This window comes from Pinus tabuliformis, chromosome 4_2 (assembly GCF_031772625.1).
Source record: "Pinus tabuliformis cultivar Carrire ecotype Pingquan chromosome 4_2, CPIR1, whole genome shotgun sequence".
Classification (NCBI taxonomy): domain Eukaryota; kingdom Viridiplantae; phylum Streptophyta; class Pinopsida; order Pinales; family Pinaceae; genus Pinus; species Pinus tabuliformis.
The window spans coordinates 184375229-184391586 of NC_142304.1; positions in this window are offsets into that span (position 1 = coordinate 184375229).

The window sequence follows — 16358 nt, forward strand, 5'->3', positions numbered from 1 at the left end:
TAGCTCCGTTTGAGTAGAAGATTACAATTGAGATTAGCATCAACAATCTCTACCTCGACTTCTGCTATATTTCCCTCCAAAGTAATGGAAAGGTTAGGTAAGACACCAAAGGGTCGTGAATCGCTCTTGTCGAAAGCTTCCAAAGTGTTTGGGGATTGGTTCAAAGTAGGAGAGCCAATGGCCTTTCAATAGGTGATCGACATGATGTAGGTGGAAGCACCTTCATCAATGACAATCCTGTCAATGGTTTTCTCATTAATGATTACTTGAATGAGAAAGGCAATTTGATGAGGCAGGTGTGGAACATGGTTCTCTAGATCAAAACATATCAAATTGGAATTGGTAGGATCAATACGCCCAATAGCTAACAACAAAGATTTTCGCTGAGATAGAAAACTTTGGAGCACCTCGAGATCCAACATAACTGACGGTGCCTGAGCCAAATCTTCAAAAATATTATAGTGCTGAGCAACTCGAGCATTGGGTTTGTATGAGAATTCCCTTAGAACACCTTGAGAGAGTGAACGAATAGCAGAATTAGAGTTAGGGCACTCGATATGAAGAGGGCTAGAACTCAGGGCAGAAGAAGAAGGGGTGGCCTCTTTCTCTTTCCCAGTTGTCAGAGCAGGAGTTTGGTAATCTTTCAATCTAGTAGCCACATTAATAGGCATACTCATCATGAACACTTGAGATTCTGAGGAAGAAGATGATTGAGGTTGGTCTATCATTTGGGTCTGCTGAGACGGAAATGACTCTTTTAGAACAACTGGGGTCCCTTTGAGCAAACGACTGACTTTGGACTATCGGGGACAATCCTTGGTATATTGATCCTCCTCGCAAATGAGGCACGAATACTCAGGCTTTCGTTGTGAAGAATCACCAACAAACGACTTAGGAGGACCCTATTTTGGGGCATCGAATTTACACTTGCATTTTCCTTTCTTCTTACCTTTCGAGGATTTGTCCATTGTGGTATACTGGACAACATGGACCTCTGAGGTTTTACCAGGGCTAGGTGGATTCTGGGAGGAACTATTGGAAGTAGTGTTTGAGATCGACTTCTATTTGGAAGAAGATTTAGCAGGGGTCTGAGACACTAAACCAATTACTCCATCAATAGGAGGTGTAACCTACGACTTCGATGCCATGGGATCGATGATCACCGCAAAGCATTAGGTAATAGCTCATACAAAGTGCCAAACTGAGAATAAACAATATCTAAGTGCTGGGCATGAGGAATGGATTGTTCTTCGGTAACACATCCACCCATAGCTATATCATGAGCGATTGGAGCTACGAAAGAGTTAGTAAACCATTAGGTGAGCAACTGATCAACAATCTTGAATTTGATCAGGCAACATCTACATATCCATTCATGGATGTGATCGGAGATGTGTGTCACAATATCTTGCTTAAGTGATGTGAGAAAATAGGTGCCAGTTTCATAGCGAATTGACAACTGGAAATGCGCGAGGAAAGCCATGGCTAAAGAGTTGAATTCATTGTAAGTACTTTGAGGAAGCTTGACATACCACTTGGCTGTAGCACCTGTGAGGGTTCGTTGGAAAAGAGAGAGACGAATAGAATCGACAATGTAAGAATTCGAAGAACACCAGAGGTGATATGTCATCACATGGTATTAAGGATCTTCTTTTGATTTCCCATCGAACTTAGGACAATCGCTTAGGATCTTGGACGGAACTAGAGGCCAGTATGGCGAATGAAGAATTGGATCATTCGTAAGGCGAGACACATTTGAAACCTCTAGTGTGGCCAAGAATGGAAATTGAGTATTAAAAGATGTTGGAGTTCAATAAGCGGGTCCAACTAGAGGAGCCCATCCCTGCTGGTAAGGATTTTGGCCCCATAGTGGGGGATTTGGGCCATATGGCATTTGATTCGGCCCCCATTGTGGGTTTCCTTGGCCATAGGGAGGATTTTCACCTTGAACACCTTGGAACTGTTTAGTCATAGATTGTTGATAAGAAACATATGGGTTAAGAGGCTGTTGAGCCTCTTGACCTTGGACATATGGATATTTTACCTATTGTCCCTGACCATATGGGTTTTGAACTTCGTGCCCTTGAAGAAGAGGATTGTGGACCTACTATCCTTGGACATAAGGATTGTACACTTGTTGCCCTTGGACATAGGGATTTTGTACTTGCTTCCCTTGGGCAAATGGATTTTTGGCCTGCTGCTACAGGACTTGTCCCTGGCCTTATCCTTGCAAGGGTTGACCCCGTTGATATGTATATAAGGGTTCCTATTGCCCGGGTTGGTTCTGCTGCTGTAAGGGTTGACCTTGTGGCTGCAAAATCTGTCCCTGGGGCTTCAAAGGTTGGCCCTACGAAGACATAGGTTGGGAGGTTTGCGAAGCATACTACATCTACTACTGCATGGTTTGCTGCAACTGTTGCAAGGGTTGCCCTTGTGGTTGTTGCATTTGACCTTGCTACAATATCATTTTCCCTTCCTATTGCACGAACGACCCTTGCTACAACAAAGGTTTCCCTTGTTGCTGCAGAGGCTATCCTTGCTGTTGAAAGGGTACTTGAACAGTGCCCGAAAAATTTCCAAACTGGATCTGGCCATAACCAACCTAAAAATTGGATGAGCCAAGTTGAATGTACTGCCCAGACTGAAGGACGTAAGGCAAATTGACAATCCCTTGAGAACCATATGGAAGTTAAGGAGTTTGGTACTAAACCTGAGCCTCACAAGGCTACTGATATTGGAAATTTCTTGACCCAGACGAACCAACGGGATTTTGAACCTGTTGGTACTAGACATTGCTTGATCTAGCAGGACTAGTAGGGTTTTGAAAAATTCCAGAATAAGGTTGGTTCATACCAACCATGTAAGCCTGTGAGCTACTCAAATTGGTGGTTCCTGACACCATATTAACACTCAAATTCTACCCCCCAGGCAGTGGCACAGCTTGGCCACTTATTGGAGGGATTGAAGAACTGATAGTAACATTCTTTGAGACCGCCGATTGAACCGGATGGGTAACAGGCACAGACGATACAAGAGGGTTCAGAATGGTGGGTTGCACCGAGACTGAGGTAATGGCTTGTTGGGAGGTTGGGTTCACAATGAATGGACCTGTAGTAGGCATGGCGCTAGATGCCCAAACAGGGTTATGGTAAATTGATGAGGCACTAGATGTACCTAAAACCAATTGTGCCAAAGACACATAATTAGGCAACAATTCCTGATACACACTGATGGGAATGTTCCCTATATAGGGGAAACCTTCAAGAGGAAATGGATGTTCTTCCTCCTCAATAGTGTGTAGAGTAGAAACTTCTAACTCATTTTGAGAGGTGACTAAAGCATCGCCTTCGAGTTCCATAGCTGGGAAAAAATGACGGCGAATGACCAAAGAGGTACGGGGGGATAGTTCAAAAGAAACACCCAGTTGATCGTATGAACTGTACAGATGTTGTGGTGATATCACAACAGGGTCAAACAAAGGATTTAGAGGATATATAACAAGTCCAAGCTAACCATTAGTAGTTGGCGAACTCTCAGGAGTTTGGACGAGATTGTCCAGAGATTCCAGGCCAAAATCAGTAGGTGACCCAGTATCTGAAGTAGGCGGAGGACGGGATGACAAAGTTTTAATGCTCAAAATGATACCGAGTTCAATGCCTTGGTCCTCGAATGACTTTGGTAATTCAGGAAAAGGCTCCTCAAACAATCTTCTAGAGGGAGGAGAGGGAGGGGAACTAAGTGAACCAGATGGTTCAACCACGATGACCTTGTCTTAGTTAACATGAAAAGAGAGAGACAAACTTCAAGGCTTTAAAATGTTATTTAGGGAAAGCTCACGATTTGGTCTAGAAAAGACTAACGGGATGTTATAAGATTGTGGGCAATCAATTTTTTAAGATGCATAAATAAACTAGTGCTCTTTCATCTTTTAATAGTCGAGAAAGAAACAAAGATGACTCTATCACTTTTGATTTGAAACAAGCTTGAAAGGACAATAGCTTGAATGATCTTTTAAATTTAATGAGTCAAAAAGATCAAATGACGATTCTGGATGATCTATGTAAAGAGGATTACCAGGCAACCGTGAACTGCAAAATACCTCCCAGCAAACCAAGAAGTACAGGCAGGCAATCTCCCCGAATGTTGTGTTCAATGTATCATGTTTGTAGGGTGGCCGACTCGGCTTCCTATGGATAAAGGGTTGCAACCTAGAGGGGTCCTCCGTTATATACTTGACGGTATGGGGAGCACAAATCCGTACTTGCGTTGTCTAGTGCCAAAGCTAATGACAACTACTAGGTTTAAATATGCTAGATCACATCTCTAGCCTAGACCCTCTAGACGTGATCGTTAGGTTTCAAATGTGCCTTAGGTTAATTGAGTTCATTTTAAATTTTATATTGAGTTATGTCTCAGTTTTTAGGCCTTAGCGATGTGACTCGAAAACACCCTAAATGCAGCTAAATGAGACAATACCCTTTTAATTCGATGAATTGTCTACACTAGAGAGGGTAGAAAACACACAATCAAATGCAAACAACCAAGCAACCGAAATCAAAATGATTTTTCACTACTTCACTTTTCGAGAAAATAAACTAATGAAAATACCTTCCAATTCCTAATTTCCTGACAAGTACATTTCTAACAGTCCTTTCAAAAGCAAAGAGAGTTCTTTTTCTTTTCGAATGCTAATGCAATCCTAGTCTTCAATGATGCTAACTATCATAACATACTGATGCAACAAACTAGAATTTTATACTTTTCATGAAATGACGAAATGAATTTTCTCATAAAACACATCAATGGAAAAGTTTTCGAGACAATTAGCTCTCAAGCAAATGAAAAACACAAAAAGAGAATCTCTTTCAAACTAATGAAACAATGAATTTACCAAAAACAAGACAAGCAATGTGATCCATGCCGAAAAATAAACGTTTAGACAAGCAAACAAAAAAAAATCAAACTTGTGTAATGGAGGTCAAAATCGTAGAAGGACCATAAATAAAATGCAAGGAGTAAATGCACCAACAACTTGACTCACTAAGTTCACAATCAACTGAATGGATGAAAATCTAGATGCCCTAGTGCCACTAACCATCCAATGACCCAAGAAATCAAGTGAAAAGATGACAAATAAACAATAAAACAAATCAAATGAAAAGCAGCTATCTAGTTAGGGAGAAGATAGTCTAAAAATCTTACAAGGTAGAAATCATGAGAGCAAAACACATTGGTCAAGATTTGGGGCAAACCCTAATCTTCACTTGCAGGCATTGGTGTGACTGCCTAACTGACAACAAGCACCAAAAGGGAGTCGGCGCAACTGTTTCTCAGCATATCACGTGAGGAGGACAAAGGTCATTAGCGTTGGTCTTGTAAACTGGGAAAAACAGAAGATTTGTGGGAAATGGTGCAAAAGGGAATTGTTCTGCTCATGAGGAGGGACACAATGGGAGTTTCTTCATGAAGGGAAAGCATGTATGGTTCATTATAGAGGTCCTCTAGGATCAAGGAACGGGGAGTACAGGGACAGTGACAAAATGTTGTGTAACACTCCTCCTCCCATTCAATCTCCATGTCTAGGGCCTGTAAAGTGCTCCTCAATTTCTCATGCAAACTGCTTATCCTGCTTTTTCTCTATTTCTTCATCTTCTAATTATTTCTGCCATTCCTATTTAGTTTTGTTTCTATCTTGCTTCTTCTTCTTCCTTCTCAAATCCTCCTATGTCTTCATATATTCCATTTCTTTCCCTTCTTTCTATTCTTTCCATATCCATTCTTCCTCTTTCTTATGCTCGTGCTCCTACCACTTCTCCTCTACCTACTACTTTCTCTTCAATTATTCTAATTACTTTCTCTTCCCTTCCACTACAATGGATGCTTTGAGAATAATAGGATCTACTTTAAATTTATGGCTCCACTCCACTTCTTGAGTATGGAAAACCTTCCTCTTATACTTGATTCTCACTGGAGTGGAAAATTCCTACTCCTTTCCTTCCTAGGTAACACTCTCCTCATGTACTACACTAGAAGATCCCGCCTCTTTTCCTGGAGCATGTGGTTGGGAAGAATTATAACAATTCTTTATGTTCTCTTCCTATGATGTGGAATACGAGTGATAATCCTAGTCAAAATGAAACTTAGCACAATTTCTTTTGCATACTCCTCTAGGATCATACATGTGAAAAATCATCTTACCAAACTTAAGTTTTTCGAGATGTTCTACCTATACTTCTCGGAATTTAATATCTTGAGCTCATAGGATCCCACTTGCATATGGAAGGAAGGCCAAGGTTCCTTCTTCTTCTTCTGTAGTAGATGAGAGAGACCAATGTTAAAGTGATAATAAATCTCCTGCATGACTACCTTATCTTTTACATACCTTAGTAAAATATGAGGGGCCTTCTGAGAACCAAATACTTTGAGGTATGTGCCATTAGGTGAGGCAAACCAATCTGCAACTTCTGCTACTTCCTTAATTTCCTCATGGGATAGGCAAGGAGCATCTTCCTAAAATATCATTAGATACAAAACCTTGAATAAGTGTTCAACAAATTTCTCATAGACTCCCTTGTAACTATATTATGACAAAAATTTATAATAAATATGGATAAGGGGCTCTCTATATGTCCACTTCCATTCTAGAAGTGAGAACTCATGACAAGCACATATTCCATCCAATAAGTATGCATACATGTAAAATTGTTGTTTCTTGCCTTGTAGTGTGTTTTTCACCTTGTTCAAATTGATTTGCAGTTATTGAGACACTAAATGGGACAAATTGAATATCTTCCCTTTTGGGATGATTAGATGCACCATGTAGATCCACCCTTTGGGGAAGGATTCAATATTCCTCTTTCCATAGGCTTGGTTGCATAAAGATATCAAGTACTGGTAAACTGTTCTAAGAGACTTGGTCTTATAAGTATTGTTAAGCTTCTGGCGAAATTTGGTTGGTTCCTTCCACCATGAATTGATCACTTCTTTTGTATTCAGATATTTCCAAGCTACATAGAATTGATAATATAGGTGCTACTCAGGCTTGGGAAAGTGTTAAATCAAGTGAATTTCATGCGGTTGACCAATAGGAGGAAAATTACTTCCCACTTGCACTATTTAACGCCATGCTCTTGGTATCTAGATCCTATAATATCCACTTGATAATATCTGCACATAGAAGTATTGCATATCTAGAGACCATTTTGTGGAACCCTGATCATTGGATATTCATAGACTTCCATTTCCTTAAGATCTTCTTTGAACTTTGTTGAAGTGAAGGCATCCTTAATGGTGATCCATGTGACAATAGAATCCTTTTCAATATAACATTGTGTATTTGACAGGATAGGAACCCCTATCACAGTACTGTCAATGGCCTCTTCAATACTACTCATTGTAACCTCCTTTGATATTGATTTATTGGGAGGCATGGTGCTACTTGATGATGAGATACTGATATGTTCAAAATATGTAGTACATGTTGGAAAATATGCACTCATGGCGATGAAAAGCTAGTTCAAGAGAGATCAGTTAAACAATAAACTTTCAAGCAAGAAAACCATCACTAATGGAAGGGATTTCGCAATGCTATGGTCAAGAGGGTCATAATGGGAACTAGAAAAGTGCACTCCACAGTTGTGGAGGGAGATTTCACAATTATGGTTTGCAAGGTAGTTGAATGTGCACTAGATCTACGCAATGCACAATTTCTTCTGGGAGATAAAGGGACTAGATTGCGCAATGTGCAGTTTCAGCTGGAAGGTAGAGGTCACAACTTCTCATGATTGTGAAGTGCACATTTGGGGAGTGCCAGTGAATATGTAGTGCACATTAGCAGTTGGAAAGTAGGACTCACTACTACTTGTGATTTCACAATGCGCAGTTGAGGAGGGAAGTTAGGCTTAAAGAATGTGTAGTTTTTGCAAGGAGAAGGGAAAAATTCAGATTTGTGATTGAAGAGGGGAAGGACGTGGATCAACCTGAGAATCAATCAAATCAATCATTTACATTGATCAAACAAAATAATGTAAAAAGAAATCCATGCATGCATAAATACACCCAGCAACAGTAATTAATGGTAGGAAAAAAGACAAGAAATGTCGTGCGACACTTGAAAAGAAGCTCAAAATACTGAAATGACACTTGTAGAAGTTAATAATAGTAGAAACACCATTTGTTAAGTGAAGAATGAAGAAGAAAGACACTTTCAAACATAAAAGCGACAAAAGTGAAGATAAAAAGAAAAAAGGCGACACTTGAGAAACTTACTTGGAAAAGAAATGCAATTGAAATACAATGCTTCTCGAATGAATGAGAATGGATAGAGATCCAATGGTGAATGTGAGAATGAGATTTATGGGCCTTTCTTATATAGATTAAAGATCATGAGATTAGGGTTAAGGTTTCTGACATGCATGCCTAAAATCAATGATGGATATCTAGTTAACTGACACTCATGAGAATATAAAAAATAGAAACTTGTGCCACACTGCTAGATAGGAATGCACACCTTCTGTTTGCTAGCAGTGTACAATTGAATAATCCTGGGGATTGTACATTTCATTGGTTAAATGGACTGCGAAGTTCTTTGTGACAAGGGATTGCACATTTTTAATTCGAAGTGAGTTACATAGTTTTATCTTGTAAGATGATTGCACAATTTGTCTTCACAGTATCTGCATGCCTCAAAATATTGTGCATTTTAGTCTCACTGGGAGTTGTGTAGTTCCCTGTGACATAGGATTGTGTATTCCCTCAAGACAAGGCATGCAACCTATGCTTGATCAAGGCAAGAATTAACTTGTGTTTAAGAAGAGTTTTCTTGTCTTCAGAATTTGGGATACTATTGTCCACAAGACCTTATCGTCATCATGAAAAAATAGTTAAGAAATCACAAGCCTAACATGAAAGAATGTCTTTGTGACACTTAATAAATAAGAAGAACATTTGACACTAGTTAAAATGATAGTTCTTATGATGAAAGGCAGTCTCAGAAATCAAAGCACAGGTAAAATTTTGGAGGGGGGTTGTAGCATCTACAATACTAAATTAAGTTACATTTACCCTGCTATAATTTAAATGTGTGAACTTAAGAAGGAAAAACAAAGAAAACCTTGGTTAGTACAACTAGCGATAGGAACAAAAAGGAAAGTAACTAAAATCAGGAAAAATTGTTTATTGAATTTGAATGTAATGAGCACTCAACTGATTCTAAATGTTTTACCTCTTGGGTCATATGATGTGTTAATTGGAATGGAATAGTTAGAATATCATAAAGTACTCTGACATTAGAGGAAATTTCAGCCTAAAAATGCCCATGAAACTTTTACGTAATTTCCACGTCATAATAATTTAACCAATAAAAATCATTTAAATTTAAAAAGACGTACACGTCCTAAAATAATTTTAAATTGATTAATTTGGGCATCTGTGAAATATTTTATTAATGTTATTTACCTACCTTACCCATATGAATTATAATATCAAAAAGGTTATTAATGCAATGTAAATATTGATATTAGTGAAAAAATATAAATTAAAAATGTGGGTCCATTTGACATTAATAACCATGCCCCAAAGAAACACCCAAAAAAAAGGTTAAATATAAAATATAAATATAGATGCCAGGGAGAGATGCCTAGTTAAAGGGGTGCCAAGAGTTGTTTCAGTGAGGTATATTTCTACCATACATCTAAATAATTGTTCTCAAAATGGCTATCAAATGTTTGTTGTTCAGGTTGAGGATTCAGTTGAAAGAAAACTAGAGCCATCTTTAGAGGAATGCCCTGTTTCATAGCAATATAAATATTTCTTTCCTTAAGTAAATGGAGTTAAAGATTCAATTGGAAGAGTTGCTATATATAAAGTACATAAGGCCTAGTGTGTCTCCTTGGGGTGGATTGGTTTTATTTGTCAAAAAGAAGGATGGGACAATGAGGCTTTTTATTGACTATAGGCAACTGAAAAGGCCATTAAAAAAAATACCCATTTCCTTGAATTGATGAATTGTTTGATCAAGTTCAAGGAGCATCAATCTTTTCAAAAATTGATTTAAGGTTGGGATATCATCAAATAAGAATCAAGGATTAATATACACATAAAAAAATTTTAAGAACAAGATATGGACACTATGAATTTGTAGTGCTTCCATTTGGACTTACTAATGCATCAACAACTTTCATGTGCTTAATGAATAGTGTATTGAGTCATTTTCTTAACAATTTTGTCATAGTATTTATAAATGATATTTTGGTTTAGTCTAAGAGTAAGGAAGAAAATGATTAGCAGTTGTAGATTTTTCTTCAAACACTTAGGGAGAATGAGTTATATGCTAAGTTTAGTAAGTGCTCATTCTCTCAAGAACAAATTCAGTATTAGGGGCACATAGTGTCTAAAGAAGGGATTATCATGGATCCAGAAAATATTAGAGCCACTATTGAGTGGCCAATGCCTAAGGATGTAGTTGATTTTAGGTCATTTATGGGGATTATAGGTTATGACAAAATATTTATAGACGGTTTTTCTAAATTGGGCTATCCCATTAATTCATTGTAAAAGAAGGGGATAAAATTCAAATGGAATCAAAAGTGTCACAATATTTTTGAGAGGCTAAAGCAGTGACTACCTACTTCCCTCATATTGAAACTAGATGACCCCAATAAAGAATTTATTGTATGCATATATGCTTGTAAGGAAAGATTGGGGGGTTTTTTAATACAGGAGGGCCATGTAATCAATTATGAATCTAGGAAGTTAAAGGATCATGAAAATAATTATGCTACACATGATCTAGAGTTGGCAGCTATAATTCATGCCTTAAAAATGTGGAGACATTATTTGATAGGGAGGAAATATCAGTTAAGGAAAAGTAACTTTAGCTTCAAAGATATCTTTGACCAATCAAACTTAAATGATAGGCAATATAGATGGTTAGCAATTCTCCGTGAGTATGATTTTGAAATTGTCCATATTAAAGGCAAGGGAAATAAAAAATTTGATGCTTTAAGCATAAAACTACATCAAATCTACATACTTTCAATAAAAAGTTGGCAAACATGTTTGATTAAAAGGATCAAAACAATAACAAAATTTGATGAAAAATACTTGCAGATCAAAAATAATTGCACAAAACTGAAAAATTAGGTGAAAATGAAGCCAATAGTTTAGTAAATAATGTAGATTTTTCATTGTTTAAAGATATAATTTACTTGCCTAATGAACCAAAATTGAAGACATTTTTGTTAGATGAGTTACATAAGAAACCAAAATTTGGTCATCCTAAATATCAAAGGCTGATAATTGTGTTAAGAAAGGAATATTAAATATGAGACAACATAATATGTGGCTAGGTGTTTAGAGTGCCAACAAGTGAATGTTTCTCATCAACATCCAATGGGATTGTTGCAACCTTTGTCAATTCCAGAATGGAAATGGGAAACCATATCCATGAATTTCAATACTAGATTTCCAAGGACTAGAAAGAAACATGATTCAATTATGGTAGTGGTAGATAGGCTTAGTAAAAATGCACACTTTATCCCTATTAAATTTACTTTTAAAGCTATTGACATAACAATTTTTTTATGAAGGAAATATTTAGGCTTCATGGTATACCAAAACCATAATTTTAGACCATGATGCCAGGTTCACTCCAAAATTTTGGAAGGGATTATTTGAAGGAATGGGGACAAATTTGAATTTGAATACAATTTATCACCCTCAAACTGATGGGAAAATAGAAAAAACTAATCAAATTTAGTGGAAAAACCAACTAAGTGGGAATACTACCTCCACCTAGTTGAGTTTTCTTATAAAAATGGGTACCAAACTTCTTTAAAGATGAGACCCCTCGAAGTCCTAAATAGAAGAAAATGAAAAGTACCTCTAAGTTGGGACCATCCTGAAGATCAGTTAGTGTTGGGACCAGATATGTTAAAGGAAATGGAATAAGTGGTTAAATGGGTTAGACAAAATTTAAAAACAACACAAGACCGCCAAAAATTTATGCAAATTTAAAAAGGCTTCAAAATGAATTCAATGAGGGTGATCATGTGTATTTAAAAGTAAAATCAAATAAAATAACAATTATAGTTGGACGCTGTGCTAGGTTATCACCTAGATACTGTGGATCTGTTGAAGTCTTAGCTAGGATCGAACTAGTTCCTTATTAACGCACCCTTCCAGCAAACATAACTAATTTGTTAAAAAATTTAGAGCATAAAATAGCACTAATTTCTTACCTCATCAATGAAAATAACTGATGTATACCTTACAACTACAACAGAAAAAAGAGCTTTCATGAGTTTTTCTCCCTCCCCAACCTGTCTCACACGATCATTTACTTGGATCAAAATCAAAATAACTAATATTGCATAGGCATCAACTGATGTAGGTAAGTTGGCATACCCATTTTGAAGTTAAGGAAGATGTTATAATGCTAAAGAATGTGGTTGTACATTCTAATGAAACAACTTTAGCCAGCATAGTCTTGCCATTACCAAGCGGCCCAAAAATAATTAAACCTCGCAAAGAATGCAACATAGGATTTTAGGTCCATATTAACCATGATACATACAAAACATAAATTATCATCTGTAGCTTGTTTACTGAAGCAACAATTGATAGAAATACACCTTAAGGAGGATTCCTAAGACAAGTGAAAAACTCACTTAATTGGGTAGGTAAAATAACCATTTCCTTCAAAGTTTTTTTGGATTTTGCAAGTATTGCTGAAATGAGAAAAATAGAAATTAATATAAAAAAAAATTAAAATATAAAATAAGGAAATAATATATTAATGACTTCAATATCTCTTACCAACATCATCCCACCTAACTACTGGACTTCTATCAACAATAACACTTTCTATTAGTTCAAGAAGTTTTGGATCATCCCCTTTAACATTGATTTTGATAATGTCTTTCAGATTAATCACATCATAATTTGTTGGTTGACCCCTTTAACATTGCTTCAATTGGCTTGAGAACTGGCAACCAGATCTACTCGGAAATTCCTTCTAGAATAATGAACTTCAAATTAAATATATTTTTCTCAGGGCGAGACAAACTCTTAGGAACTAGTTGACTTGATGATATAGATTACATTCAAGATTGTAGGGCCCTTGATACTTTATGGAAAAACACAATGGAATTCTTCCTCAGATTCACAAAATGATTGGATGCAAAAGCCACCAATTAAAAGAAATGAAATTAAAACATATATCATTGTTCTTACAAAAAAAGATCTTGACAAAGTTTAATGTAATTATTCCTTTTCAATAAATTTATGATGATGCTATCATTAATATTTCAAAATATCTACCAAGTCTCTAATGTTTTAGATCAACACCTCGTTTGATGGTTCCACTACTGAAATGGTGGTCCAAAATATAGCACAAGAAAACAGGTTGCATGTTAAAATTCTTCCCTAATCACTATCAATGGAATTAACATAAACGTAAAACATTCTAAAACTAGAAACCATTATCTACTCAACACAATATAACAACATTAAAAATTCCAGCATCCAATTTAACACTATATTCAGAAAAATAATAATAACAAAAAAGTACCTACCAAATAAGGAAATATAAAATCAAAATCGCTTTGTCTAGAAGAAAATATAGGTGATATTTATATTGTCTCCTCATGAAAGGGTACATTTGTATACTATGTTCCCATAAATAACACGAGTGGGTTGTTTCTACAAGAAATTCAACTAAAACAATAATGGAATCAAAAGTGCCATTTCTGGTGCTTGTTTTACATTTTTTGTTGATAAATACTTTTCTTGAAAAACAACTAGTACTTCTCTTGATTGTTTCTTCTAGGTTTTGGGCCTACAAGAACGACTAGTAAGAAAGGCCAAAGAAACACCAATTATAAAAGAACAAAGATAATGAAAAGAAAAATCCTAAAAACACCAATTCTAGTTCCCATTTCATTTTTTAATCGAGAAACCTTTTTTTGAGAAATGACAACATTTATGCTAGAATCTGTTAGCTTTTGGGATTACTCCAAAAGTGTTTTCACCTAGCTAGGGAAATGCTTGGTCTCCTGGTGTAATGGACATATGGACGACTTAGTTGAGTAAATGATTGAACTTAGATATAGTGTGAGTATAACACACTTACCTAGGAGGTCGTTATTCTATGTGACATAATCAGTGTGTGCACATAATGGGGGATCAGGTTGTTTGATTAGGAGAGGTACCCACATAGGAGGATGGGTGCTATGATTTTGAAGGCACTTAGACCTAGGAGGATGGGATCATGTGACATACATCTTGGAGGCCTGATAACTTGACTTTGGAATGCTTGGGTTGAGAAGTTTACTCCATGAAGGTCTGTTGGGACCCAAAGACACAAGTTGAGGAGAAGAGTTGGTACAATTAACTACCTTAGTAGATGTGTTGAGGAGCATTGGGCACAAAAGGACATGTGGCACACAACTAGGGGAGGAGAACCTTTGATGAGGACCCTTGGAGAATGAACCATACCCTCTTGGAAGAGGGGTGTTGGACCCAAGGGGTATCATGCTTGGAGGGTGCACCACCTTGGGGTTGGGTAAAACCGAAGTGTGACACTTGTCATCCTTGTATTGTAAATCACTCCACATGGGGTGGCCTTATTGACTTAAGTCTAGGCCCTAGGGTTATTTTTATATGATTTGTGTGGAATTAGTCTAAGGTTTATGTTGGTATCTCTCATATATTATATATGAGGGGAGGAGGGAGCCTTTGTCATTACTAATTATTGTTGTACTTATTATTCTATCTTTTTAATTGTCTTGGAAACGTATTATAGGGAGCAAGAAACAAAGTTTGTGATGTAAACATTAGAGCAAGAAAATGGAGTGTTAGAGGAGCTTAGTGTGATGCTTAGCTTGAAGAGGACTTGGGAACTATGTTTTTATACTCCTGAAATTTCATTATAGCATATCTAAATGTTCTAATGCTTGTGTGATGTAGGAGTAGAATTCCTAGGGTTTGTGGGATGAAAACCCTAGGATGGACAAGACACTTGTAAGGATAGCACTAGCATTTCTCTTTTATCCTTTTTTCTTGTAAGATTCAAGAAGGCCATCGGTTTAAGTAATATAAACCCTAGAGTAAGACATGAGCACTAGATGTACCAAAATAGACCAAGAGCTAACATGATGCATGATAAGAGAATCTCCTAGAATATTTGTGTGATGCAAGTAGGAGATCAAGAGTAGACTTCTTGTTGTTGATGCTAGATTGTTTTTGAGCCCTTGGAGGGGCCAATATTAGATTTGTGTGATGCATTTCTAGTGCATTATTGTTGGTTAGGTTTTCTTATTAATGGTGAATGCCCTAGCTAGGGTTTGGACACAATTGGACTCTCCTAGCTTGTAAAAAATAGATAGTACATGTTGTATGAATGTGTGATGAGCATATGGTATGTACTCATATTCATTATGTTGTAATATGTTGTAATATTAAGTGTACAATATATTTTTATAACCAGCTGATATCCATCTTAATCTTAGGTTTATCAAGCACTGAAGCGAATTCAAATCCATGAGGCGAAAACTTTCCCTCAAGTCTTTGCATCAATAAAAAGGTATGCAACTCTAGCAGTTTGATCCTTCTCAACACTTGATAGATCCAAGATTAAAATGGATCTAAATTGGTATACATTGATCACATGATTAAAAATTGGTATTTTAGGGTGATATTGTGTTTCAATCACAAGGAAATAAAAAGAAGATAGCTACAAGAATAAATTTTACACAACTGACCATATTATAAATAATCTATGTTAGTATTAATGATTATCACATTTAGATAGTAAAAAATATTACCTTTCTAATCACTTAATGGTTAGCACATTCAAATGGTAAAAACTATTATCTTTCTAATTAATAATCTGTCTATTAAAGCTACAATTCTAACTTCTAATGTATAAGCTTAGGTTTTGGTAACTACAATTATAAACTTTATTGGGACTTCTACCACAAAATCATGCAATATTCAGTGTAATAAAAGCAAAATATCTTGGTAATTAAAGCATCATCAACAAAATTAAAGAATCTATTATTATGATTCCACTCTTTGTCCATGCTAATGACTCTTGGTTGATAAGATACCTCTTCTTAAATGAACCAGATTGATATATGTACTTAGGGTTTGGAAGAAAGTATTGAGCCATTCCTATGGTTGTGAGTTTTTAGGGTTTGTAACCCTAGCAAGGGAATGAAGGACTTAGGTATTGAACCCTAGGGTTGAGAAAGTCAACAAGATTGAGCATTATCAGGGTTTTGAACCCTACAATCAAGTGATGTAAGTATAGGGTTTGGAATCAGAACCCTAACCAATATAAAGGTTTGAACAAAAAT